Source organism: Marmota flaviventris, chromosome 6 (assembly GCF_047511675.1).
Source record: "Marmota flaviventris isolate mMarFla1 chromosome 6, mMarFla1.hap1, whole genome shotgun sequence".
Classification (NCBI taxonomy): Eukaryota; Metazoa; Chordata; class Mammalia; order Rodentia; family Sciuridae; genus Marmota; species Marmota flaviventris.
Window position 1 is genome coordinate 115,178,523 of NC_092503.1, and position 24,148 is coordinate 115,202,670.

Below are 24,148 nucleotides of genomic sequence, written 5' to 3' on the forward strand. Positions count from 1 at the left end.
TGTGACTCAGTGGCAGAGCGCTTGCCTAGCAAGTGTGAGGAACTGGGTTCGATCATTTGCACCACAAAAATAAACACATAAAATGAAGGCATTCTGTCCATCTACAAAAAAAGAGGAGATTCTTTTTTAAAAAAATATTCATTTTTTAGTTGTATTTGGACACAATACCTTTATTTGTTTTTTTACTGAACCCAGGGCCTCTTGCTTGCTAAGCGAGCACACTACCACTGAGCCACAAAGTCAGCCCCAAGAGGAGATTCTTTTTGATGAATTGATGAATCTCTTGGACAGACATATTTAACCTGAAATATCAGCAAGATATCAAAGTGGCTTTGTCTAGAATAGAGGTGAAAATGTAGGGTGGTGTGTTGTGTGAGTAGGCTGGGTTTTCAGCTAAACCTGAACAAAGTGAAGTATGGGTACAAGAAATTGCTTTACAATTTTTAAAAAAGTTTCTGTTGCCTGAGTTAAACTGTCCTTAAAATATATATAATCTCCAGGGATTGAATTTACGGGCACTTAACCACTGAGCCACATCCCCAGTCCTTTTTCATATTTTATTTAAAGACAGGGTCTCACTGATTTGCTTAGGGCTTCACTAAATTGCTGAGATTTGCTTTGAACTTGCAATCCTCCTGCCTCAGCCTCCTGAGCCACTGGGAATATTCTTTATTAATATCTTAATTGGCATTATGGCCTTATATGAGCAGAAATAATTTCTGTGATTTTTACATTGGATTTATTACTGAGATATTTCATATACAGAGAGGTTGACAGCATAATTCAAAACAAATAAATACTTTTGTGTTTGTTAATTGAAAATGATAGGCATCCTCCTTCCTAAGTGTAGAGTGAGGAAATGAACAGCCTGACAATTTCTGGAATGGCTAAAAGGGATAAAAAATAGGATAAGATCCTTTTGTATAGAACTTCCTGTGGTTTAGGGAAACTAAATAATTTCTTATTCTGTGACTCTTCTTTTTTTTTTTTAAATTCAGGATCACAAATAGGAAAATCTGTCATTTGTATTTTATTTCAATCAACTCTCACTAGTGCATTCTGATGTATTAAAACTTAATGGCTTCTGTATGTTGGTTTGACTATACATAGACTTTTTGTTGATTTTACTCTTGAATTTTGATGTTTTAAATTTATCAAATGGATTGGGGGAAAGGGAGAAGGGTTGGGGGAAAAGACAATAGAATGAATCCGACATAACTTTCCTATGTTTATATATGAATACATGACCACTGTAATTCCACATCATATAGAACCACAAGAATGGGAAGTTTATTTCATGTAAGTATGATATGTCAAAATACATTCTACTGTCATGTATAACTAAAAAGAATATAAGCTCCTCTGGGCTTAAAGGATATTCTAGATATTCTAGTATTCTTAAAATTATAATTGAAAGAAGCTGTATTTTAAAACGAGCCACAGATACTCATTTCTAATTCTGTTCATTCAGGGAAATCATTCATTCTTTGTGTGTTAGAACTGCCATGCCCTACACATTTATCTTTTTTGACTTTTCTACCTTGATTTTATTATTTTAAATATATTAAGCCATTTCCAGATAAAGCATGTATTCAAAATAAATACTTAATTCAGTTGTCTTATGACTGAATTGTACAATTTGTATGGGCAAAATTTTGCCCATAAAAATACTTTTCAGTTTTAGTGTACTACCACGAACAATCCAACAACAACAAAAATCTCTTTTTCCTCTTTAAGAAGGAAAAGGATGTGGAAAGCTTAAGAGTCTCAATCAACTTTAAAGAGGTTGACATCACTATAGAATATAAAGATATTTATAGAATAAAGACTATTATGAACAACTGCTTGATAATAAATTAGATAACTTAGTTGTTATGGACAAATTTATTAATAGAAAAAGCCACCTAAATCTATCAGGAAGAAATAAATAATTAGGATAGCCACATATCTATTAAAGAAACAGAATTTAAGGCTAAAAGCTTTCCCACATGGAAAGTTTAGATGGCTTTACTGGCAAATACTGCTAAATATTTAAAGAAGAAATACCACCAATTCTACACAAACTCTTCTAGAAAATTTGAATAAAGAGTCATATTTCCCTGCAAATTAAAATTATATTGAGATTCCATCTCACTCTAGTGAGAATGGCAATATCAAGAATACAAGTAACAATCAATGTTGGCAAGTATGTGGGGGAAAAGGTACACTCATACATTGCTGATGGGACTGCAGATTGGTGCAACAACTCTGGAAGGCAGTATGGAGATTCCTCAGAATACTTGGAATGGAACCACCATTTGACCCAGTTATGCCACTCCTTGGTTTATACCCAAAGGACTTAAAATTAGCATACTGTAGTGATGGGGCTACATCAATATTTATAGCAGCTCAATTCACAATAGCTGAGGAATGGAACCAGCCTAGGTGTCCTTTAATAGATGAATGGATTAAGAAACTGTGGTATGTTTACACAATGGGATATTACTCAGCCATAAATAAGAATGAAATTATGGCATTTGATGGTAAATGTATAGAACGGGAAGCTATCATACTAAGTGAATTAAGCCAATCCCCCCAAACAAAAGGCTGAATGTTCTCTCTGATGCTGACTCATAATGGGGGTGGGTGGGTGGGTGGGACAGGTGTTCACCTGATTGGACAGAGTGGATTGGGGGAAAGGGAGGAGGGTTGGGAGTGGAAAAGACAATAGAATGAATCCGACATAACTTTCCTGTGTTTATATATGAATACATGACCAGCGTAACTCCATATCATATAGAACCACAAGAATGGGAAGTTTATTCCATGTATGTATGATATGTCAAAATACATTCTACTGTCATGTATAACTAAAGAGAATAAAAAAGGAGTCATATTTCCAAATTTATTCTGAGTCCAGAATTATTCTACTACTAAAATTAGAAGAAGATAATAGACCAAAAAATTATAGACCAAACATCCTGCAAGGAATGTAGATTAATAAAATTTTAGCAAATGGGATCCAATAATCTATAAAAAGGACAACGTATCATAAATCGAGTGGATTTTTTTTTATCCCTAGAATGCAAGGCTGGTTTAACATTAAAAAATCATTCAATGTAATGTACTATCTTAACAAATTCCTAGTTTGCTAGGGCTGTCATAACAATGTAGCATAGACTAGGGGCTTAAATAACAGAAATTTATTTTCTCACGATTCTGAAGGCTGTAAGTCCAAGATTAATGGGTTAATAATTTTTTTTGCCCCCTGAGGTCTCTTTCCTTGACCTCTGTCTTCTTCCTGTGTATGGCTCTCTCTGTTCTGATCACCTCTTTTTATAATAACACTGATCACGTGGATTTGGGTTCACCCTAATGACCCAATTTTTTTTTAAATGTTATTAGTTGTTGATGGACCTTTATCTATTTATTTATATGTGGTGCTGAGAATGAAGCCTAGTGTCTCACACCTGCTAGGCAAGTGCTTTACCATTGAGCCACAATCCCAACCCCTAATGACCCAATTTTAACTTAAAGGTTCTGTCACCAAATGCAATCACATGCTAAAATACTCGGGTCTAGGACTACAAAATATAAATTTGGTAGGGGGCACAATTACATCCATAACAAACTAATGATCATATGATTATTGCACTAGAGGCAGAAAAAGAATTTTGTAAATTCTAACACCCATTCCCAAGAATTAATATCAGCAAACGAGAAATAACTCTTTATTAGTTTTAGGAAGTTTTCTTCTATCTGTAAAAAAATGAACAGCTAACTTAAAACTTGATGGCAAAAGACTGTATCCTTTCCCCAAACATCAGAAATATGTCAGGAACATCCATTCTGCACTCAGTGCTGTATTGGAAGTTCTAGCTAGTGCAGTAAGGCAAGGAAGAGGACTGGAGGATGCCTAAATGACAACGAAGAAGCAACACTGCTTTGTTCCCAGGCATCATTCTCTATGTAGAATATCTAATGAAATCTACAAAAAGGCTACTTAAGTAAATTTAGCAAGTTTGTAGAATATGAATTATTGTACAAGAATCATTGTGTTTCTGTATGTTATCTACAAAAGTCAACCATTGAAATTAAAAGAATACCATTTATGACAGCATAAAAAATTGAAATTCTTGGAGAAGAAAATGGCAAAGTATGTGCAAGAAACTTAAAACTACAAAAAAAAATGCTAAGAGAAGTTAAAGACTTAAATAAATGGAGAGAGATATACCACGTTTATTGGTTAAAAGATTCAATATTTTGCCATTTGTAGTGGTGCACACCTGTGATCCCAGCTACTCAGGAGGCTGAAGCAGGAGGTTCACCAGTTGAGGCCATCCTGGCAGTTTAAGGAGACCCTGCCTCAAAGGGTTGGGGGTATAGCTTAGTGGTAAAGCTCTTGCCTAGCATGTGTGAGGTCCAGGGTTTAATCCCCAGTACAATTAAAAAAAAAAAAGAAAAAGATTCAATATCATTAGAATGTCAGTTCTCTCTAAATTTATCTGTGGATTCAACACAATCCCAATTAAAATCCCAGCAGGCACTTTTGAAGAAAAGGACAAGCTGATGTTAAAATTCATATGCAAATGCAAAGAAGCTTAGATTAGTCAAAACAACTTTGAAAAAGAATAAAATTGGAGGCCTAACATTATCTGACTTTAAGATTTATTATAAAGCTACTTTTAATCAAAATAATGTAGTATTGTTATAAAAGATAATGGAACAGAATAGAGGGTCTAAAAGTAGACCCACACAGTTATGGACAATTTATTTTTAAGAGAGGTGCAAAGACAGTTCAGTGGAGAGAGGAAAGCTTTTCTCAACAAATGGATATCCATATATAAAAATGAACTTCAATCCATACCTTTTTCCATAGGCCAGAATTAACTTAAAATGGACCATTGATCTAAATGTAAAATCTAAAATTATAAAACTTGTATAGGAAAGAATAAAATATAAGACCTTGACTTAGTTGAAATTTTTTAGCTATAGCACCAAAAGCATAATTCATAAATGGAAAAAAATTGACAAATTAGACTTCATCAAATATAAAACCTTTTGCTCCTCTGAAGATGCTTTTTAAATAAAACGGTAAGTCACAGTCTAGGGGAAAATATTTGCAAATCAAAGATCAGATAAATTAACTTGATTTTAAAATATATTTTAAAAAATGTATACAACTCAATTAAAACAAAACCTCCCTCATTGGGAAAAGGGAGTAAGGTTTGATCTGAAACTTCACCAGAAAGGATATATAAATGGCAAATACACATGTGAAAAGATTATTCAGCATCATTAGTTATTAGGAAATGCAAATTAAAACCAAAATAAAATATCTACTATAGCAAGACTGAGCATACCTAATGTTGACCAGGACGTAAAGGAATGATAACTCTCCTACTCTGCTGGTAAGAATGTAAAATGTAGGGGCCGGAGTTGTTGCTTAGTGGTGGAGAGCTTGCCTAGCATGTGTGAGGCACTGAGTTCGATTCCCGGTACCACATAAAAATGAACAAATAATATAGAGGTATTGTGTCCATCTACAACTTAAAAAAATGTAACATGTATAACCATATTGGAAAACAGTTTGGCAGTTTCCTAAAAAGTAAAATATGTGTGCACATATGATTCAGCTATTCTACTCCTAGGTATTATTCAGGAAAATGAAAGTTTGCCTCCATATAAAGACACACACAAGTGTTCATAGCAGCTTTATTTTTAATATCCTGAACTGGGAACAATACAAATGTCTAAGCATAGACAAATGGAGAAACAGAGCGAAACAAATTACATGCAGTAGGTTACAGATTGAGCATCTTTTATAGGACAGTCCAAAATGTGAAATCCACAACTGTTTGAGCACGGACAAAATGTTGAAAAACCTTCATATTTGGGTGTATTTTTATTTTTGGATTAGGGATTCTTAACCATGAAGGTCTATGCAGATATTCAAATATCTGAAAAACTTCACAATTTGAAACACTTCTGGTTCCAAGCATTTCAGATAAGGAATATTCAACCTGCAGTATATAGCAATAAAAAGAATGAACTACTGATAACATAGAACAACCTGGATGAACTTCAGAATAATTATGTTGAGTGAAATAAGCCGAACCAAAGAATATATGCTGTATGGTTAATTTATATAAAATTTTGGAAACCTTAAAATAATCTGTAGTGTCAGGAGGCCCTACAGATAGGAATAGGGATGAGGAGTGGGGAGGTACAGCAGGGAATCGTTACAAAGGGTACCAAGGAAACTTTTGGGGTGATGGATGTATTCTTTATCTCAGTTGTAATGAAGCTTTTGTTTATAAAAATATTGCCAGGTCGACTGGGCATTGTGGCACACACCTGTAATCCCAGCTATACAGGAGGCTGAGGCAGTAGGATTGCAAGTTTGAGGCCAGGTTAGGCAACTTAGTAAGACTCTGTCTTAAAATTAAAAAAAAAAATACGGTCTGAGGATGTAGCTCAGTGACAGAGTACTCCTGGATTCAGTCCCCAGCACCTCCACCACAAATAATCAGGTTGTACACTTCAAATAAGTGCAATTTATTTCAATGAAACTTCAATAAATCCGTTAAAAAATCTCTACTTTCTTTAAGAAGGGAATCTAGAAAAGATTGTTAGGAATCCAGGTTAGGTCTGACTCGCCTGAGGAATTCACACTGGAGACATCAAGGTCTGAGCTATAAACCTTTCTGTATCCTTCGCTTTGCTTCTAGAAGGGGAACAGAGTTAAGTAAAGACTGCACTTGATCATGAAGTGTAGTCTCACTCAAGACTAGGGAGGTGAATTCTGAAGCACAAAATTTCATTACTTTCTCAGTTGACAAAAATTAAAGATTTCATCAATTATTATGTATTTTTTATTAAAAAAAAAAAAGCCTTGACTCGGAAATGATAGTAACAAATTCTACCAGTTGGCCAAGTGTCTATATGGTATATGACGAAGCGTTTCTTTTTGTTTATTATAAATTCACTAGCTATTAGAGTATCCTATTGTTCTTATATTACACTAGTAAATTCTTTTTCCTTTTCTCTTGGAAGAGGAAATAAATATACAACTGCAGCATGCATAATGATGTTTAGACTAATGTTGTTACTGGCCAAAAAACAAATAGCAATGTGTTGTCAGCTTCCTGGGTAGAAATGACATAAGGGGCAGACTGGTTTTATCATCTCTCAGATCCAACTGGTAGGTGATTGCTGTGATATTACTAAGTTGGAAAGGAAGAAAACACAATGTAAATACATGGAGAAACTCATGTAGAAATAAGATAGTTTGTGTTTTTTTTTTTTTACTGTGGAAGATCTAGATGCAGATCCTTAGAAGATCAGTGTTGTTACAGAGAAGTCTGCAAAGATTCCTCTCTGAAAAAAACATTATTACATTTATTCCCCATTGTATTAAATAGACTTTTGTGTTAATTGCTATAGAATAGAATATCAGTTGATATAGATATTATAAGTTAGCTTGAGATGATCCCCTAAAGATGATGAAACAACCTAAAGCTAAGGCTATGTATGTAGTGCTGCCAATCATAATAGATAAATCAATTCAGGAAGTAACAATAAGAAATAAAACGGTTCTTTTAAAAATCAAAGACTACATGTGACCTCTACTTAAAAAAAATTGGTCTTTGCAAACAATTATACTTGCAAATTAAATATTCATCTGTGCAGTGTGAAATGGGTCCTTTTGCCAGAATTAGTCTTTAAACTTAGCGCCTTCATATTACCCATTATTATGAATGTGATTTTCAACTGTGAACATATATTGGTAAGGGATAGGCTAAGTTATGTTCTAATAACTTAGCATGACAAAAGTCTATTGAGTGTAATAAGCCTGTTGACACTAGTCATGTACTGGAGATCAGGGATTCTGTTCCACACAGTCCCTCAGGGACATAGGCTGATGGAAACTCCATTACCCTATAGTTTGGTATACCATCTAGAGGAGCCTCTTTGATCGCAGAGGAATCCAGAGTTGGAGGGATGTGCAGTAGCCTTTAAATTCTTCAGCATAAGAGTGACATTCCTTCACTCATATCTCACTATCCAGGACCAACAACCTAGCTCCCCCTAACTACAAGTTAGCTGGAGGATTGTAGGGAGCTTATGAATATGCAGTGATAAATGTCTTTGCTGTAGAAGAATGGTCAAATTTTTACATAACATGAACTCTGTTTTGCCTGGCATTTATGAAATAATGTGTTAAATAGAAAATTTAGTGTCATATAATTAGTATTTAACTGGTAAAGATACTTATAAAATTTCCTTTTATGTCACACTTAAGATTTTTTTGTGTATTCTCAATTGTTAATAAGGAGAAGAGAAAGAGAATCAATATATTCTTCAGTTTACCATTATGTCTTTAAATGGTAAATTGCTTGCCAGTTTCCATTTTCCAAATAATCAAAACGACCTTGCTTATGACCTTAAAATGAAGAGGTGTGTGTGTGTGTGTGTGTGTGTGTGTGTGTGAGAGAGAGAGAGAGACAGAGACAGACAGACACTGTATAGAGATATGTTACTATAGTGAAAACTCAGTTTTGAAAATTGTTAAAATGATTTCAGTTATCTTTGGGTAGGATGTTTCTCCTGTTAGGTATCTCTTGATCCGATGTTTTGCTGAGTTATATTACATTTACTTTCCAATAAAGTTGAGAAGGAGAATCTTACATCCTGATAGAATTGTCTTGGGCTTTTGTTTAAGCCGTTTCCTGAGTCTTTGGTAGAACCAATCAAATGTGAAAGGAATCCGGGTACAGTGGCAGGGATTGTTGGTTCCTCTGCATCCTCAGGAACTTCAGGGGGCTATTTGCACTTGGATCATCAAGTCCAAAGATAATCAGTCTCAATTTAGGCCAGTCATCTTGACCTGTTACCTTGTAAACTCTCAATAAAAGGAAGGAACTCATTTTGTAGATAGAAAATGAAAATAAGTAGAAAAGAGAATCCTTAGAATGGTTCTAGGTAAAAAGTGATTCACTTGGAGACAAGCACTTCATTGTGCCCCCATTTGCTTGAGATGCTAATTGCCCATCATGGACATTCTAAAACGTGACCCTGAAAGCTTCTACTGAGACTGCAGTCTACTTAGGGTGCCTCGGCCTTACCTGTCCTTGCATGCTGTGTTCATTCCCATGTCATCTCCACTCACATACCGTCTATGCGAATCCACAATGCTTGTGAAGTGTCAGCCACTGGGATTTGTTAAATATAGACTTGAAAAGACTTATGTGTGCACTTGAAGAGTTACAGGCTGGTTGGTGGATGTGGGGAGAGAAACGGGCAAAATTACAGTTCAGTATAACGTTGGGGTGCTTAGAGCGTGTTCTGAACTCCCCTGTTTTTTCTGTCTCCTTTCTTAGACATGTTTGAGCTTTTAGAGCTCAAGTTTATCTCTGGTCCAGGCCTCTCCTTTGTGTTCCAGCTATTGACTTGGAGTCTCTACTGGGATATCTTCTAGGCATTACAAATTTGACATGTCCCAGTGGAAGTCTTGAATTTTCAGTCCTCCCAGTGAATGTCACTGTTAGCCTTCCTGTTCTTTCATCCCCAACACTAGGAATTGGGCTTGATCCTTCCATTTTTCCTACTCTCCCTGTCAAGGCTCGCTGGTTTTAACTCTGAAACGCATCTCAAATCCCTCTGCTGCAGCTCTCGCACTGCCTCTGCTTCAGGTGTCTTGCCTGGCTGGTGGCAGCCTTCCAGCTGGTCTTCCTGCTGGCCGCTTCTTGTGGTCCCCAGACAAACTTGAAGTTAAAGAAGATCAGGTTATTCTCTTTGCTTAAAACCCTTCTGTGATCTTGCCTTCAAACTCCTCCCAGGCCTTTTAAGACCTGACATGGTTTCGCCCTTTCCCCTGTTTCCTCCGCATCTCACACCGCATTCCACCTCCCTCACTGAGCTGCAGCCGGTGGTATCTTCCTTCTCCTCCTAGAGCTTGCCCAGCATTTTCCACCTCAGGGTTTTGCTTTGCTCTTCTCTCTCTAGCTGGGTATTCTTCTCTCTGGCTTTTTATTGTTTGGGGCGCAACTTAAGTATCACTTTTTCAGAGGACCTTTCCTGATAGCCCTGGCCTTGTCATGTCACTGTTCTTGTCCTTCAAAGTGCTTATTATACTGCTAGCCACATAATTTTATGAAAGTGTCTGGCAAATGATTTATCATTTTTTAAATGAATTAATGATTTTTTTAAAGTTGATATTTGAGAAGATGTGTAAGAAAGACAATGAAGGGGAGAAAATATTTGCAAATCACATGGCACAGAATTTATATGTCAAATATATAAAGAACTTTCGAAATATAATAATAAATAAACCCATTTCCTTAAAAAGGCCAAAGGTTTTATTATATAGACTTCTTCAGAGATGATTCAGTTGACAACTAAGCACGAAAAGATGCCCAGCATAATTAGTCACTGAGGAAATGCAAATTAAAACCATAATGAGATAACAAAAACTATGTTAAGATACTACTTCACACCTGTTAGAAAAACTTTTTTTTTTTTTTTTTTTTTGTAGTTGATAGGCTACTCTCACACGCGTTATTGTGCACCACAAGCCTGTTTTTTGTTGTTGTTGGTGGTGGTGGTGGGTTTTTTGTTTTTTTTTTTTACTTGTATGTGGACTCAATGCCTTTGTTTTTTTTGTTTTTTTTTTAAAGATATAGAGACAGAGAGAGACAGTTTTTTTAATATTCATTTTAGCTTTTGGCGGACACAACATCTTTGTTGGTATGTGGTGCTGAGGATCAAACCCGGGCCGCATGCATGCCAGGCAAGCGCGCTACCGCTTGAGCCACATCCCCAGCCCTTTAGAAAAACTTTTAAAACAGCCTGTGATACCAGGTCTTGGCAAGGATGGGAATCATTGGAATTCTCACATAATACGGTACAGACGCAAAATGATACAGCCATTTTAAAAAGCAACTTGACAGTTTCTTATGAAGTAAACATACACTTACATATGATCCAGCTGTTCTATTCCTTAGACAAATGCAAACTTCAGTTCATTCAGAAACCTGAAAAGCGTGTTCATAATAATGTTATTAATAGTTGACAAAAAGTGGGTATAACCTGGGTATCTCTTCGGTTGGTAGATGAATGAACAAACTGTGGTATATCCTTATTATGGAATACTACTCAGCAATGAGAAGGAATGAACTACTGAGAAACAGAGCAGCATGGACAAATCCCAGATGCTTCATACCAAGTGAAAGAAGCAAGATTCAAAAGGTTACAACATGCTGTCAGATTCTATTTACATGTCATTCTGTAAAAAAGCAAAGCCATAACAATAGGAGACAGATCAGTGTTTTCCAGGGATGGAGTTGGTGAGAATTTACTACAAAATGATAATTCAAGGGCATGTTTTGGGGTGATGGAATGATTTTGTGGGTTGTTGTAGCAAGTATTTGAGTCTATAGGTTTCTTTTTTTAAATGTATAGAACAGTACACTAAAAGGGTAAATTTAACTGTCTATAAATTTTAATATAAAAGTAAAAAGTCAAGATCATGGACAATACTCTGTAAGTCCTGGGCAAACCTTGACTTTGTCTGTTTTATAATAATGATTGCTTTGCTGCCAGACCAACAGAGTTTTTATTCTTAAGAAAAGATGTGTCTGGTTATATGGAGTGTTGGTTTCTCTTGGGCAGTCCAGGTGGCAGTGACATTCTTTAAGCTAATATTGTTGTATTGAGTCTCATTTTTAAAATTAGCTTTTGTTAAATGAGTTAGGTTTAATATTATTTCCAGAATAATTTTATAGTAATGATACTTTTTTCAAAAAAAATTTAAAATATTTTTTAGATGTAGATAGACATAGTATCTTTATTTATTTTTATGTGGTGCTGAGGATCAAACCCAGTGCTTCACACGTGCGGGGCAAGCTATACCACTGAGCAACAACCCCCAGCCCAGTAATACTTTTTTAAAACCACTGTGTAAAGATTTTTAACTCAAATTTCCCTAAGAAAAAGGCGATTTCCATGCTTTATAACTCACCATTCCATATGTGAACTTTAAAAACTTTCACCTCAAAAATAATTAGACTAATAAGGTATATAATAAAGTGTTTCTTCTATTTTTTAATACTTTGTGCTCATCTCTAATATCTGTACACCAGGACATGAACACTGAGTTAACATTTATCAGACAGTGTTTTATATTTTAACTTCATTATATTTCATAGCAATCCATTGTGTAAGTGTTGGGTTAATTACTTGAGACCCAGACCTCCTTGCTTGAAGAACTTTCATTTTGAAGTACATCAGAGTCATTATTCACTGCACCTTTTGATCACCTTTGAAGAACTTCTCAGTAGTTATTTTTGTGGTATCTCCCTCAGCAAAAGGGAACCATGTTTCATCTTGCCAAAGCATGACCTGATAATACAGGCCTGCAGTATATAGAGTGCAGGATACATCCTCAACATGCTTGCATCATTCAAAATCTATCCCATTTTAAAAATTGGTTCCTTTAATTATACATGACAATAGAATTCATATTTGATAAAATTATACAAGCATGAAATATGTCTTACTCTAATTAGGACCCCATGCTTGTGGGTATACTGATGGTAGGATTCACTTTTAGGTATTTTTATATATGTACATAGGAAAATTATGTTAGATTCATTCTACTATCTTTCCTATTCCTATTTTCCCCTCTCTTCCCTTCAGTTCCCTTTGTTGAATCTACCGAACTTTTCTTCTCTCCTTCAACTCCTTAGTGTGGGGTAACTTCCACAAATTGGCAAAAACATTTGACCTTTGGGTTTTTTTTTTGGGGGGAGGGGGGGCAGGGGGATTGGCTTATTTCAGTTAGTATGATAGTCTCCAGATTCATTCATTAACTGGCAAATGTCATAAAGTCATTCTTCTTTATGGCTCAGTAATATTCCAATGTGTATATATACCACAATTTCTTTATCCATTTATCTCTTGAAGGGCACCTAAGTTGGCTCCATAGCTTAGCTATTGTGAATTGTGCTGCTATAAACATTGATGTGAAACATGTCCCATTTTCTGATGTCTTCTTCCAAAATAACAGCTTGATTTATTTATATAGCAGTTATTGTAGTTGTAGAATTTAATTCCCTCTATCATCTTCTCTCCCATTTGGGATGATATGCAGGAGGACATTTGATGTTCCAGTGAATAACATCAGAGAATGTGGAAGAATGAAGGAGGGAACATTCTTCATACTGAATCTACCCAGTTGTCAGGCTGTCCTCAGTCCGAGGGGTGATACCGCAGCTACACTCTCATCTACATCATATTAGTTCTTTTAAAACTTGTCATTTAAATACTATAAAACCAAATATTTAAAAGCACTCTGGGTGTTTACTTGGCTGAGCTGTACTGTTGATTTTGTTGTTTTATGGTATGCTGTGAGGAGTCCATTGTTAATCACGTCCTAACCCTATAAAATATGTAACAAGCTGCTGAACAGAATGATGACAGCCGACAGAGAACGGAATCTCATTTGGATTCATGCAAATGCAGAGGTTTCCCAGAAAGCCATTTTTAAAGTATAAGCCACATTTTGAAAATAAAACAAAGAATAATGCCTTGGAGTAGAAATCTGTAATGAAACCCATAATAGCTGAAAGAGTACAATAAATTCTGTGGGGAGAGCTTTCCATTTTCTGTTCCTTTTCAAATTCTAATACTAAACTCTATTAGTAGTCTGTATAAAATGATGAGACATGAAGCCCTGCTGGTGTAAAACTATTACTAATCTGTTACTTTGCATAAATTTTCACTCAAACGATTGTCTGTGGTCTTCTTATGAAGGACCTGTTATACGCTTTCCAGCTAAACAGATGAGACCTGTTAACTGTCTTCTAGGAATTGGATGGTATTGGAATTTGCAAGCGTTGCATTTTTTACAAGTTGGGAAAAGAAAGATGCCACATCTGGGGAACACAAGGGTATTTACTCAGGTCAGAGACCTCTGTTCTCATGGGAATCGATATTGTTTTTCCATCATTTTCGGAATCAGATTAAGGAAAGACAGGCATTTTCACTCTTCTTTTAAAGATAAGTGTGTTCTAAAATGGTCACCTTCCTACATCTAGGTCACCTCATTGTTTTACTTTCAATAATTATAACAAGAAATTTATCACTTCCTCCTCCATAAACTGTCTTCCCCTTTTTGGCTCATGCTACCTTTTCTGTTTCTTGGTCACACAGACTTATAATTAAAATCAGCTTCGATTCTTTTCCTCTTCCTTCATATGTTTAAGCCGTCGCCAAGTTCTTTTGATTAATCTTTTACAATTTCTCTTCTATCCATCTCTCTTCCTATTCCCATTGCCGGGCATCCTAGTGCGGACCATTATGGCCTCGTGCCTAAATTATTACATCTTTAATTGGTTTGCCAAGCTCCAGTTAATTCCCTTCCAATCCATCCTGAATACCACCACTAGATTTATCTTACTAAAACATGGCTTTCTTAAACATAGCAATTTGAAAGTTTGCAAGTGATTGCAAAAATAATTGAAGCTATTAGTGTTATTAAGAGACAGCATAGTGTCCTAATATGTTGGCTTTGGAACCAAATAGTCATGGGTTAGAATCCCAGATTAATCCCTTAGTAGTAGTTTGACCTTAGGAAATGAGTCTTGACCTTCCTGGGCTTCAGGGTCCTCATTTGAAAATTGGGAGAATGATACTATAGTTATGAAGAATAACCACACTATGTAGAATACATAGTGGGCTTCATTAGTGATGTTATTGCCAATAGAAGTATTGGTGCTGTTACCTGCAGGACAAAATGGAGAAAGGGAACAGACAGAAGAGACGGAACCAGGGGAATACCTCCTGTCAGAAAGCATCAGGGCGCCTTTCCACATCAGTAAATGCTTCGGAAAGAATAAGCATCTTTAAAATTTCATATTTTTTATAATCTTTACATTTTTAAATGCATCTAGGTCTTTTTCCCCTCAAATCAACTACATACAGTATTTTTCAGGTACATGACGTAAAACTTAAAACTCCTTTGCAAGACCAAGGATTGTAGACCATTAGTAATTGTTGTTTTTTTTAATATTTTTTTAGTTGTTGATGGACCTTTATTATCTATTTGTTTATTTATTTATTTATATGCAGTGCTGAGCATTGAACTCAGTGCCTCACACATGCCAGGCAAGCGCTCTACCACTGAGCCCCAGCCCCAGACTTGTTAGTTTTGACAATTAGAAATTTAATGCTGCTTTCCAGATTGCAGTTTCACCTAGAGTGGTCAATGCCAGAAAGGAATGAAAAAGAAGGATGGCACGAGAGAGGTGCTGGAGGATGAAGCAAGGGTACCTGGCAGCAAATGCTGGAGGCTGAGAAAATTGTGGTCAAAAGTGGAGACAAAAGGTGGTGGACTTTTCACCCAGAAGCTCAGGGTGAAAAAGGAATAAAATAGAGTGCTAGAAAGGGGGCCCTAGGGCAAGGGAAGGCCTACTCCCCACGGGTGGGACAGTCTAGAGAAGAGGAAGGGGAGGTGTTGAGGGTGGGTGTGGAAACAAGGACCCCTGATTGGAGGACAAGACACTGTTTTATTTTTCATGGGCCTTGGGCACTGTCTCTTGGGTACTGTTGTTATTGTCATGGGTGGTCACCATGCTTGTGTCAGAGAAAAGAAATGGAGTTGTTGCTTTTTCACAACTCTGGATCATTAGGATCTTTGAGGCATCTCAAAGTGTTTGCCACTTGCAAAACAGTTTTGAGGTATACATTGGAAACTAGTGGGAGTTTTGAGAGTTGACAGCAGACACTATTTGATCCATCTGTTTGCAAAAATGTTTTACAGGTCTGAAAACCCAAAAGGAAAGGGGCAGGTATTCATCAGTGAGTTTGATTCAAGGTTTCTCAAAATTTTGGTGTATTTAATTAAGCACTGTGCTAGAGCTGGGACCACAGTGACTCCAGATAACACTGCTTCTAAAAACCTAGACTTAAGTAAGCACAAAATATCCACCGCCTAAGGCACTTTGCATTCAGCAAATACTTGTTGGGTTATGTTTATAACACAGTGTTTACCAACTTCTGGGCTAGGCAATGAGGATAATGGAGAATGAGACAGAAACCCTTCCCTCAGAGCATTTCTGGTATATGGGTACCTGGTGTTAACTCCATTGTGCAGGAACAGGTTCTGCTGGTGGGCTACAAAATAGCAGTTGGGGGGTTTGGAGTAAACAGGGATCACATGTGATAGGAAGATCAGAAATTATTTATCATTCCTTTAAACTGATCTTTACGGAGTGGATAGACTTTCAGTAAACAAAGAGAAGGGGTTAGTGGAACTTGAGTGAGGGGTGTTTTCTGATAGAAGCAACAAAATGGTGGAAGCTGGGAAACTGGGCAGCTTAGTGATGGTAGAGGATAAGGGCTAGATGAAGCTCCTCTGTCACCTGGTCTAGTTGTGCATTAGCACCACCTGGAGAGCTTATGTGCTTTTGAAATGCAGTTCCTGGGTACTTGCCCCTCTGAGTCAGTGACCCCTGAGCAGTGCTCTGGGAGCCATTATTTTCTGAACTTCTCTTAATTATTTTCAGAACTTAAATTGTCAATCTGAATTTTAGATGGCTCTAATTCAGTTTGTCCTTGGACTAAGAGAAACAATGACCTGTTCCCAAACCTTCAGCCAGTACTTAATCCCCTTTCTAAGCACCTCTGCTAAGTGTTCGTCCACCCTTGGTTTGACCTGGGATGTCTTCTGAGGCAGCCTATTCTGTATTTGAATAGATCTCCTGGTTAGAATTTTTTTTTTCCCCTCTTACTGAGCTGAAATTTCTCTGTCTATTCTACCCATGATTTTAGCTCTACCCCCTGGAGGGCCACACACAAAAAAATAATAGGCCCTTTCCCTTGTGAGAGCCCTTCAGGTATTAGAAGGCCTCTCTTCTGCAAGCAGAACACATCCAGGTCCTCACTTGTTTTACTCCTGAGTCCTTTTCCTGTCCTAGACACATGCCTCTGAATGCATTTCAGTTTTCCTGTGACCTTTGTAAAGTGTAGCACCCAGAACTAAACACTGTTACTGTATGGTCTCTGAATTGGGAGTGAATAGTACCCAGATGGGCCATGTGGTTATATCAATTATTTCCTCATATGGTCCTCATAAATATTGTAATGGAAACTTGGGGACAAAGGGTTGATTGGAATAACCTTTATTAAGAGATTATATGCCAGCACAAAAAGAAAGGGACGGGAACTGGCTTGTAGTGTGCTTAGTAATTGTCAGCTACTAAATTTTGGAATGGAATATAATGAGATAGAACACTGTCCTTGTCCCTTTTTAATTTTACTATATATCTTGGCTTCTGAAAATATTCATTTTCCATCTCCATCTTCCTTGTTATGTTTTTCTTTCTCCCCTTCTTTCTTTTTCCTTTCCTTTCCTTATGTGTTAAGGGTTTTTTTTTTTCCAAGGTGAGTTTATCTTTTATGTCTTAAGGATTTTGCATATGTCAGGTTAGAGAGGTTATCTGTGCCTTCCCCTCACTCCAGGTGCTCTGCTGGGGAGAGTGTTGGTAAAACAAAACAAAACAAATACAGTTCTGAAGAATGTGGATGGCAGAGGAGAGGCTCTGTTTGGGATGGAGCAAGCTCACTATTTCCATCCTGTTCTTCCTCCTGTGTGACCCTTGACTCACTGGACTGCTGTAGGAAGGCTTGGGCTTGGGGGTTAAGTTAACCCGAGCTGTAGCTGAACAGCCTGAATTTAAATCATAAATTGCCTTTTGGAGTGTTATGTAAATGTAGGTCTCTAGGTCTGTTTTAAAGCTGTTGAACCAGGACCAAAGAATGTTCATGCATTCTTCCTGCAGGCTTTATTTACCCTGTAGTTACAATTTTAATTCAGATTTTTGCCTCCCACCAACTTTTTGATTTTACCCTCAAAAAGCTTAAATATCAACTGTGTCAGATGAGGTGTTTTCCAGCATGATAAACTGTATCATACATCCCTCTTCACAAAAAGAGGCTGTTGGGTAGGAAAAAAGAGGGGGGAGGGTTCAGGGCTTTTTTTGGTTCCTGAGGCAGGTCTATAATCTTTTTTTCTTGCTTTGTAATCTTAATTATTAAGAAAACAGGTCTACTAATTTGCTGTGACTGGGCAAAGCCTGTGCTGTAACATCTTCGAATTTTTCCACTTTCTTGCCCTTTAGCAACCTACTAAGATTGTGGATGACTGTGGGCGCTCTTGTTTCTTCTCCCACTGGTATTTTCCTTTAGAATGGGGATGCCAGCAGGTTTTTCAGCAACTCAGTCACAGTTTTCAAGTATTGCTAACATTTGAGGTTTTTTTTTTTTTTTTTTTTTTTTACTTTGCTGAATTAGTCCTAGCATCTTTTGTTTGCTGCTTGTTATGCTGGGTGATTAAAAAGTCCCTTGGGCCTCTTCCTATATTTCTGACCCCAAAATTGACAGCTGAGTTGTAATAAATTGCTATATACACTGACCCAAATTCTGTATCTCTAATTGATGGGTCTTCCAAATTTTTATGAGTGTTGACAAAGTGGGAGGATTTTTCTGAATTTCCACTCCTCTGCAGCATTTTGCTTCAGTGCTGTCAACTTTGAAGTTCTTGATATGTTTTAATTTATTGAGAAAGAGAAAGGAAGGGAGGAATGAAAGAATGAAGGAAGGAAGGAAACTGCAGTTCAGTTCTCTTAGCAAAAATTGAAGCAATGACAGTTCTTTTGATGATTTATAAAATTTCCAGTAATAAAGAAGAAAAATATGAATGGCACAGAAAAGAATTATTATTATTGATAAAATTTTTTTTCTTTTATGCTGGGTGATTGAAAAGTCCCTTGGGCCTCTTCCTATATTTCTGACCCCCCCCCCCATTTTTTATTTAACCAGAGTTTTTTTTTTCTTTGAACCAGAGTTTTGAGGATTATTTAATTTCTAGTTAGCTAGATATATAGGAATTTTGCCTGCCCTGGTTTAATTTGTCAAGATGTATGTGCAGGGTGTGGCTTTAGGACTTCGAAACATGTGCCAAACAGGTTGATTCCATTGCCTAGGTATTTAGCGTAGTGTAGTGAGCATTTGCTTTGGCATCTAACAGAACTGGGTTCAAGTTCAAGTGTATGACCTTGGGCAAGATACTTTTCTAAACCTTTCTGCTTATCTGTAATATATGACTAATGCTAGACCCTATCTTGTAGTTCTTGACAAGATTAAAAGAACTTGTAAATATAAAGATGTATCAGTAGAGTTTGGGGTAGAGTTAACACTCAATAAATGGTAGAATCAGTGATGAAAAAGACTGTTCCCCAAATCTGTAGAATCTGTCTGAGAGTATACTGGTACAGATGGATACCAAACAAATCCTTATTAAAATAGTTGTTTATACACAGTGGAATATTACTCAGCTTTAAAGAAGAATTAAATGATGGCATTTGCCAATAAATGGATGGAACAGTAAATGGATGGACTATCATGGTAAGCAAAATAAGCCAGTCCCAAAGAACAAAAGGCCAAATGTTTTCTCTGATATGTGGATGCTAATTCACAATAAGGGGGCGGGGAAAATAGAGGTATTTTGGACTAGACAGAGGGGAGTGAAGGGTGGGGAGGGCCATGGGGGTAGGAATGATAGGGTAACAATGTTTAATTCATTCTATTAAGTGCATTTATGATTACATGACCTATGTACCTCTACATCATGTACAACCAGATGAGTGAGAAATTATATTCTATTTATGTATGATGTGTCAAAATGCATTCTACTGTCATGTATAACTAATTAGAACAAATTAAAAAAAGAAAATAATTGTTTAATTCTGATCGCCTTTGCCACAGGGCACAAGTACAGAGTGATTCTGTGGCTGGGCCCTGTGATGATGGACCAAGTATGCTGTGTCTTCTGCTAGGCACTTTGCTGCTAGAAAGAGGGCAAGTCCCCAGTTATGTGAGCTGTATGAGTGAGCCCTCACCACTCAGATGTCTTGCTTTTTTGCTTTACTCTCATGTTTTACCCTTGGGTTCAATGAAGACGTCTCAGAGGACTAGCAAGACCTCTGTATCAGGGATAGGAATTGCATTACAGACATTGAATATATTCTTTTTTTAAAATTTATTTTCTTTTAGTTGTCAATGGACCTTTATTTATATGCTGTGCTAAGAATTGAACCCAGTGCCTCACACATGCTAGGCAAGCATTCTACCACCGAGCTACAACCTCAGCCCCTGAATATATTCTTTAACTACCATCTACATTATGTGCATCTAGAACTGAGTTTTCTAATTTTTTTCTTTTCTGAAGTAATTGGCGTAATTCCATATTTAGGCTCTCAATAACTAATTTATATTAACTTAGTTACCTTATATTAAAAACAAGCATATGGTCTTTGTTCTTCCCACTGTACCCATCTTGCCAGACTATGATATGGTAACATATCAATATAAATGTCCTCTGGAATTGTACATTCCATACACTAATTTCTTTTTGGGGGTGGGGGTACTAGGGATTGAACTGGATCTAGATATCAGTGAGTAGGAATACTGATGACAGTTATGAATAAATGAATGAATCTTCTAGTTAGTGGAAAGGTAACCATTGGTGTGTATGGGGCTTGTGGGGCTAGCCTTTTACCACAGGGTCTGATAACCCAGACTGTTTCCAAAAAGCTGTTTTAACATATAAACTGTGGCATACATACAATATAAAATCTAGTGACTAACAGCAACATAACATTCTGTTTTCGGCCCTGTTCTCAGCATTTTATGTATTTCTGTTCATTTAATCCTCACATAGGCGATGAAAAATGGCATGGGTTTTGTTCCCATTTTATAGATGTGGAATCTGAAGCACAGAGAGGTTAAATAGAAAGCCCAAGTCTCATGACTAATAAATCACAAAACCAGGATTTTCACTCAAGTAGTTTAGCTCTAGAGTCCAGGTGCTAGTCATTAGAATATGGCACCTTAAAAATATCACAGCAGATCATTTCTTTTATCATTATTTCTTAAATAATCATTCATTTCCTGTAATGGAGAGTCCATTTTTCTAGAGGGGAGAATTATGACATTAACAGGGAGATAGATTAGGTGACCAAGAGATTTCTTTCCAGCCATATGATTCTATTATGATTCTGGATTAAGTTCATAAAATATTTATTATGTGTGTCAGGCACCATGGTAGGCTCTGGGACTTATGTCACAGAATTTTGTTCACCTGGAGTAGACATTCATTGAAGAAAAGCACAGAAAATCCAGGGAAGGCATATGGCTGGGGGTGGTGTGGGGTGGGTGGCCTTTTCCTGATAGTTGAAGCTCCTTGTCATTGGAGCTGAGGCAGACAAGGAGGGAGGAAGGTCTATGTGAAGAACAGAGCTTAGTGAGGAACTGGAAGAAGACTGCTGTGAATGCAGCACGGACCCCAGAGTCAGGAGGTCGCGTGGCTGCAGGCCCAAAGAGGCAGGAAATTATTTATTTTTATTTTTTATTTTTTTAATTCTAATTAGTTATACATAACAGCAGAATGCATTTAGATCCATTGTACACAAATGGAGCACAACTTTTCATTTCTCTGGTTGTAGAGTCGCACCATATGAGCAGTCATACATGTACCTGGGGTAATGACATCTCATTCCACCATCTGTCCTGCCCCCACGCCCTCTCTCTTTCCCTCTGTCCCTTTTGCCCAATCAAACTTCCTTCATTCTCCCCATGCCCCACCCCCATTATGGATCAGCGTCCACTTATCAGAGAGAATATTCAGCCTTTGGTTTGGGGGGATTGGCTTTTTTCACTTAGTATGATAGCCTCCGGTTCTGTACATTTACCAGCAATGCCATAATTTCATTCTTATTTATGGCTGAGTAATATTAATAATATATATATAAAATCTCACAGTTTCTTTATCCATTCATCTATTGAAGGACACCTAGGTTGGTTCCATAGTTTAGCTATTGTGAATTGAGTTGCTATAAACATTGATGTGGCATGTTACTCTAGTATGCTGATTTTAAGTCCTTTGGTTATAGACCGAGGAGTGGCACAGGTGGGTCAAATGGTGGTTCCATTCCAGGTTTTCTGAGAAATCTCCATACTGCTTTCCAGAGTGGTTGTTTAAGCAGCTGAGTGACAGGAGCAGAAGTGTGAGTTTAAAAACCAATCTGAGCCAAAGGAGGCGTGGTGTGGATTAGAGGGGAACCAAAGAAGAAGCCTGTTACAGCTACTGGGGGGGAGGTGTAGAGGGCCAGAGGTGGGAAGTGTAAATAGATTTGAGAGACTTAGAAGGGAGACAGTTGAGGACATGGAGAAAGAGAGAGAGAGAGAGAGGTGCGCCACTGCTCTGATTTCTGGCTTGAGCAGCTGAATGCTCGCTAATCCCTACAGTGAGCGGAGGAGCTCTTTGGAGAGGAAGATGAGGGGGTGTCACTGTATGCCCTCTGCAGCTCTGAAGTGCCAAGACACAGGGAGAGTAAGACGGGGACAGCGTGCTTTGTGAAATAAACGTGAAAGCACATCAAAGAAACAAGTGAACAGTTAGGTGGTGACACATCTCTGAGGACTGAGGTGCCAGAAGTTGAGCCAGGGAAAAACACATTTGCACCCCTTCACCCAGAAGCAGGATCAACCTGCGCTAATCTAGAGTGTGTTGTGTTTGCTTTTCTATTCATAGAGGACACTTGTCTGTCATGACATGGGTTCAGTTCCTGTTGATGTCCCTCGCAGCACTTAAAGCGTTTCTTCTTTGATCACATTAGTAGAGAGGTACTGTCTAGTTTCATATGGGAAATTGTCCACGTGGCCCTTTGTGTCACAAGATCATACCACTAGAAAGCTTGGCAAAGCAGGAATCAGAATCATTCTGTCCAACTTGAGTTCCTTAAGTGTTTAAAAAAGCAAAGCCTTGATTCTTCCATATTTGATATCACAACTGAGATAATTGCATGCCTTCCTCCACCTGTGCTTCTTCATGGGAAAGGGGCATCTGTTGCTGAGCAGAGCAGATACGGTGCAGCTCCTGGTAGCATCACATTGGCATCTTTGGGCGCATTCTTCCTCTCTAGTACTCTGCACTTCTGTTTTTATTTTCAGTGTAGCTGTACGAATTCAGATTATGGACTAAGTGTTGCCCCAGAAAGTTAACAGTGGAGTCTCACGAAAGCCTGCTTTCTAACTCCAGCTTCAGGAAGGCACTGCCATTCTGTGACTTGTCTTTCTCTGCCTTCTGGTACCAGGAAGCTATTCTCTCTTGCTGTGGTTTTTCCTGCTCCCTTAAAAACAGAACTTTTGCCCTCTCTGAGGAATTTTGAGATGGGCTTCCTACTTGGGGGAGTGGCTCTGGAACAGGCTAGGTTCTTTCCCAGCTCTGTGCATCCTGACTGTGTAACTTCAGGCTGTGTGACTGTACGGTTTTACCTTCTGTCCATACCATATATAAAATTGGACTATTGATCTATTTCATAAGTTCTTGTCTGGAATAATGTGGTAATATATATAATACACTTAGAATAGTATCTAGCAGATAGTAAAAGCTCAATAAATATTAGCTCTCATTGCCTTTGTTGTATTTCCCAGGATGAGGTGGTAGGTTTCCTCTTTGTAACTCTTCATTGCATCCGATACTGGAATCTGTAATTCCAAAACTTCCTGCAACGCCACCTCACTCCAGAAATGGTAGAAAGAAACTGGGAAGGAGTAGGCCTGTCAAAAGGATTCTACCATCCAATAGAAATGGATACCCTCCTTTCCACTGGCCCTTTTGGGCTTCTATGGCTGCAGTCCCACAGCACACTGGGCCTGGGGTTGGGTCATCCTGTGTTCTGTGCTGCTAAGGAGTTTAGTTTTCTTTTACCTTCGTGTTAGCTCTCAGTTCTGAAGAACTATGATATTTACCCTTGGGGTTATGATTCTCTTTATTGCCTTCATAGACAGTCACCCAGCGTCTCTACTTTTCCAAAGGGTGTTTCTGAGAAGCACATAATAAAATGGATTGTATTTCCTTATAGGAAAAATATAAGTTTAAATACTTTGCTAACTTAGAAATTCAATATAAAAAATATTGTAGATTTGGCCAATACAAAATTGGAAAACCTAGATCTTCTAGTTCTCTGACCAGCATTGTACCGGCTATAGCTTCTTATCTCTCCTTTAAAAGTTTTATAAAATATACATAAATATTTAATTAGTG

The 24,148-nt window shown here is 37.4% G+C and overlaps 1 protein-coding gene across 1 annotated transcript in view; it reads left to right on the top strand.

The window, feature by feature from the left end:
* Positions 1-24,148, top strand: part of Btbd9 (BTB domain containing 9) — a 402,739-nt gene that overhangs the window by 141,774 nt on the left and 236,817 nt on the right. The gene's annotated exons all lie outside the window — the stretch shown is intronic.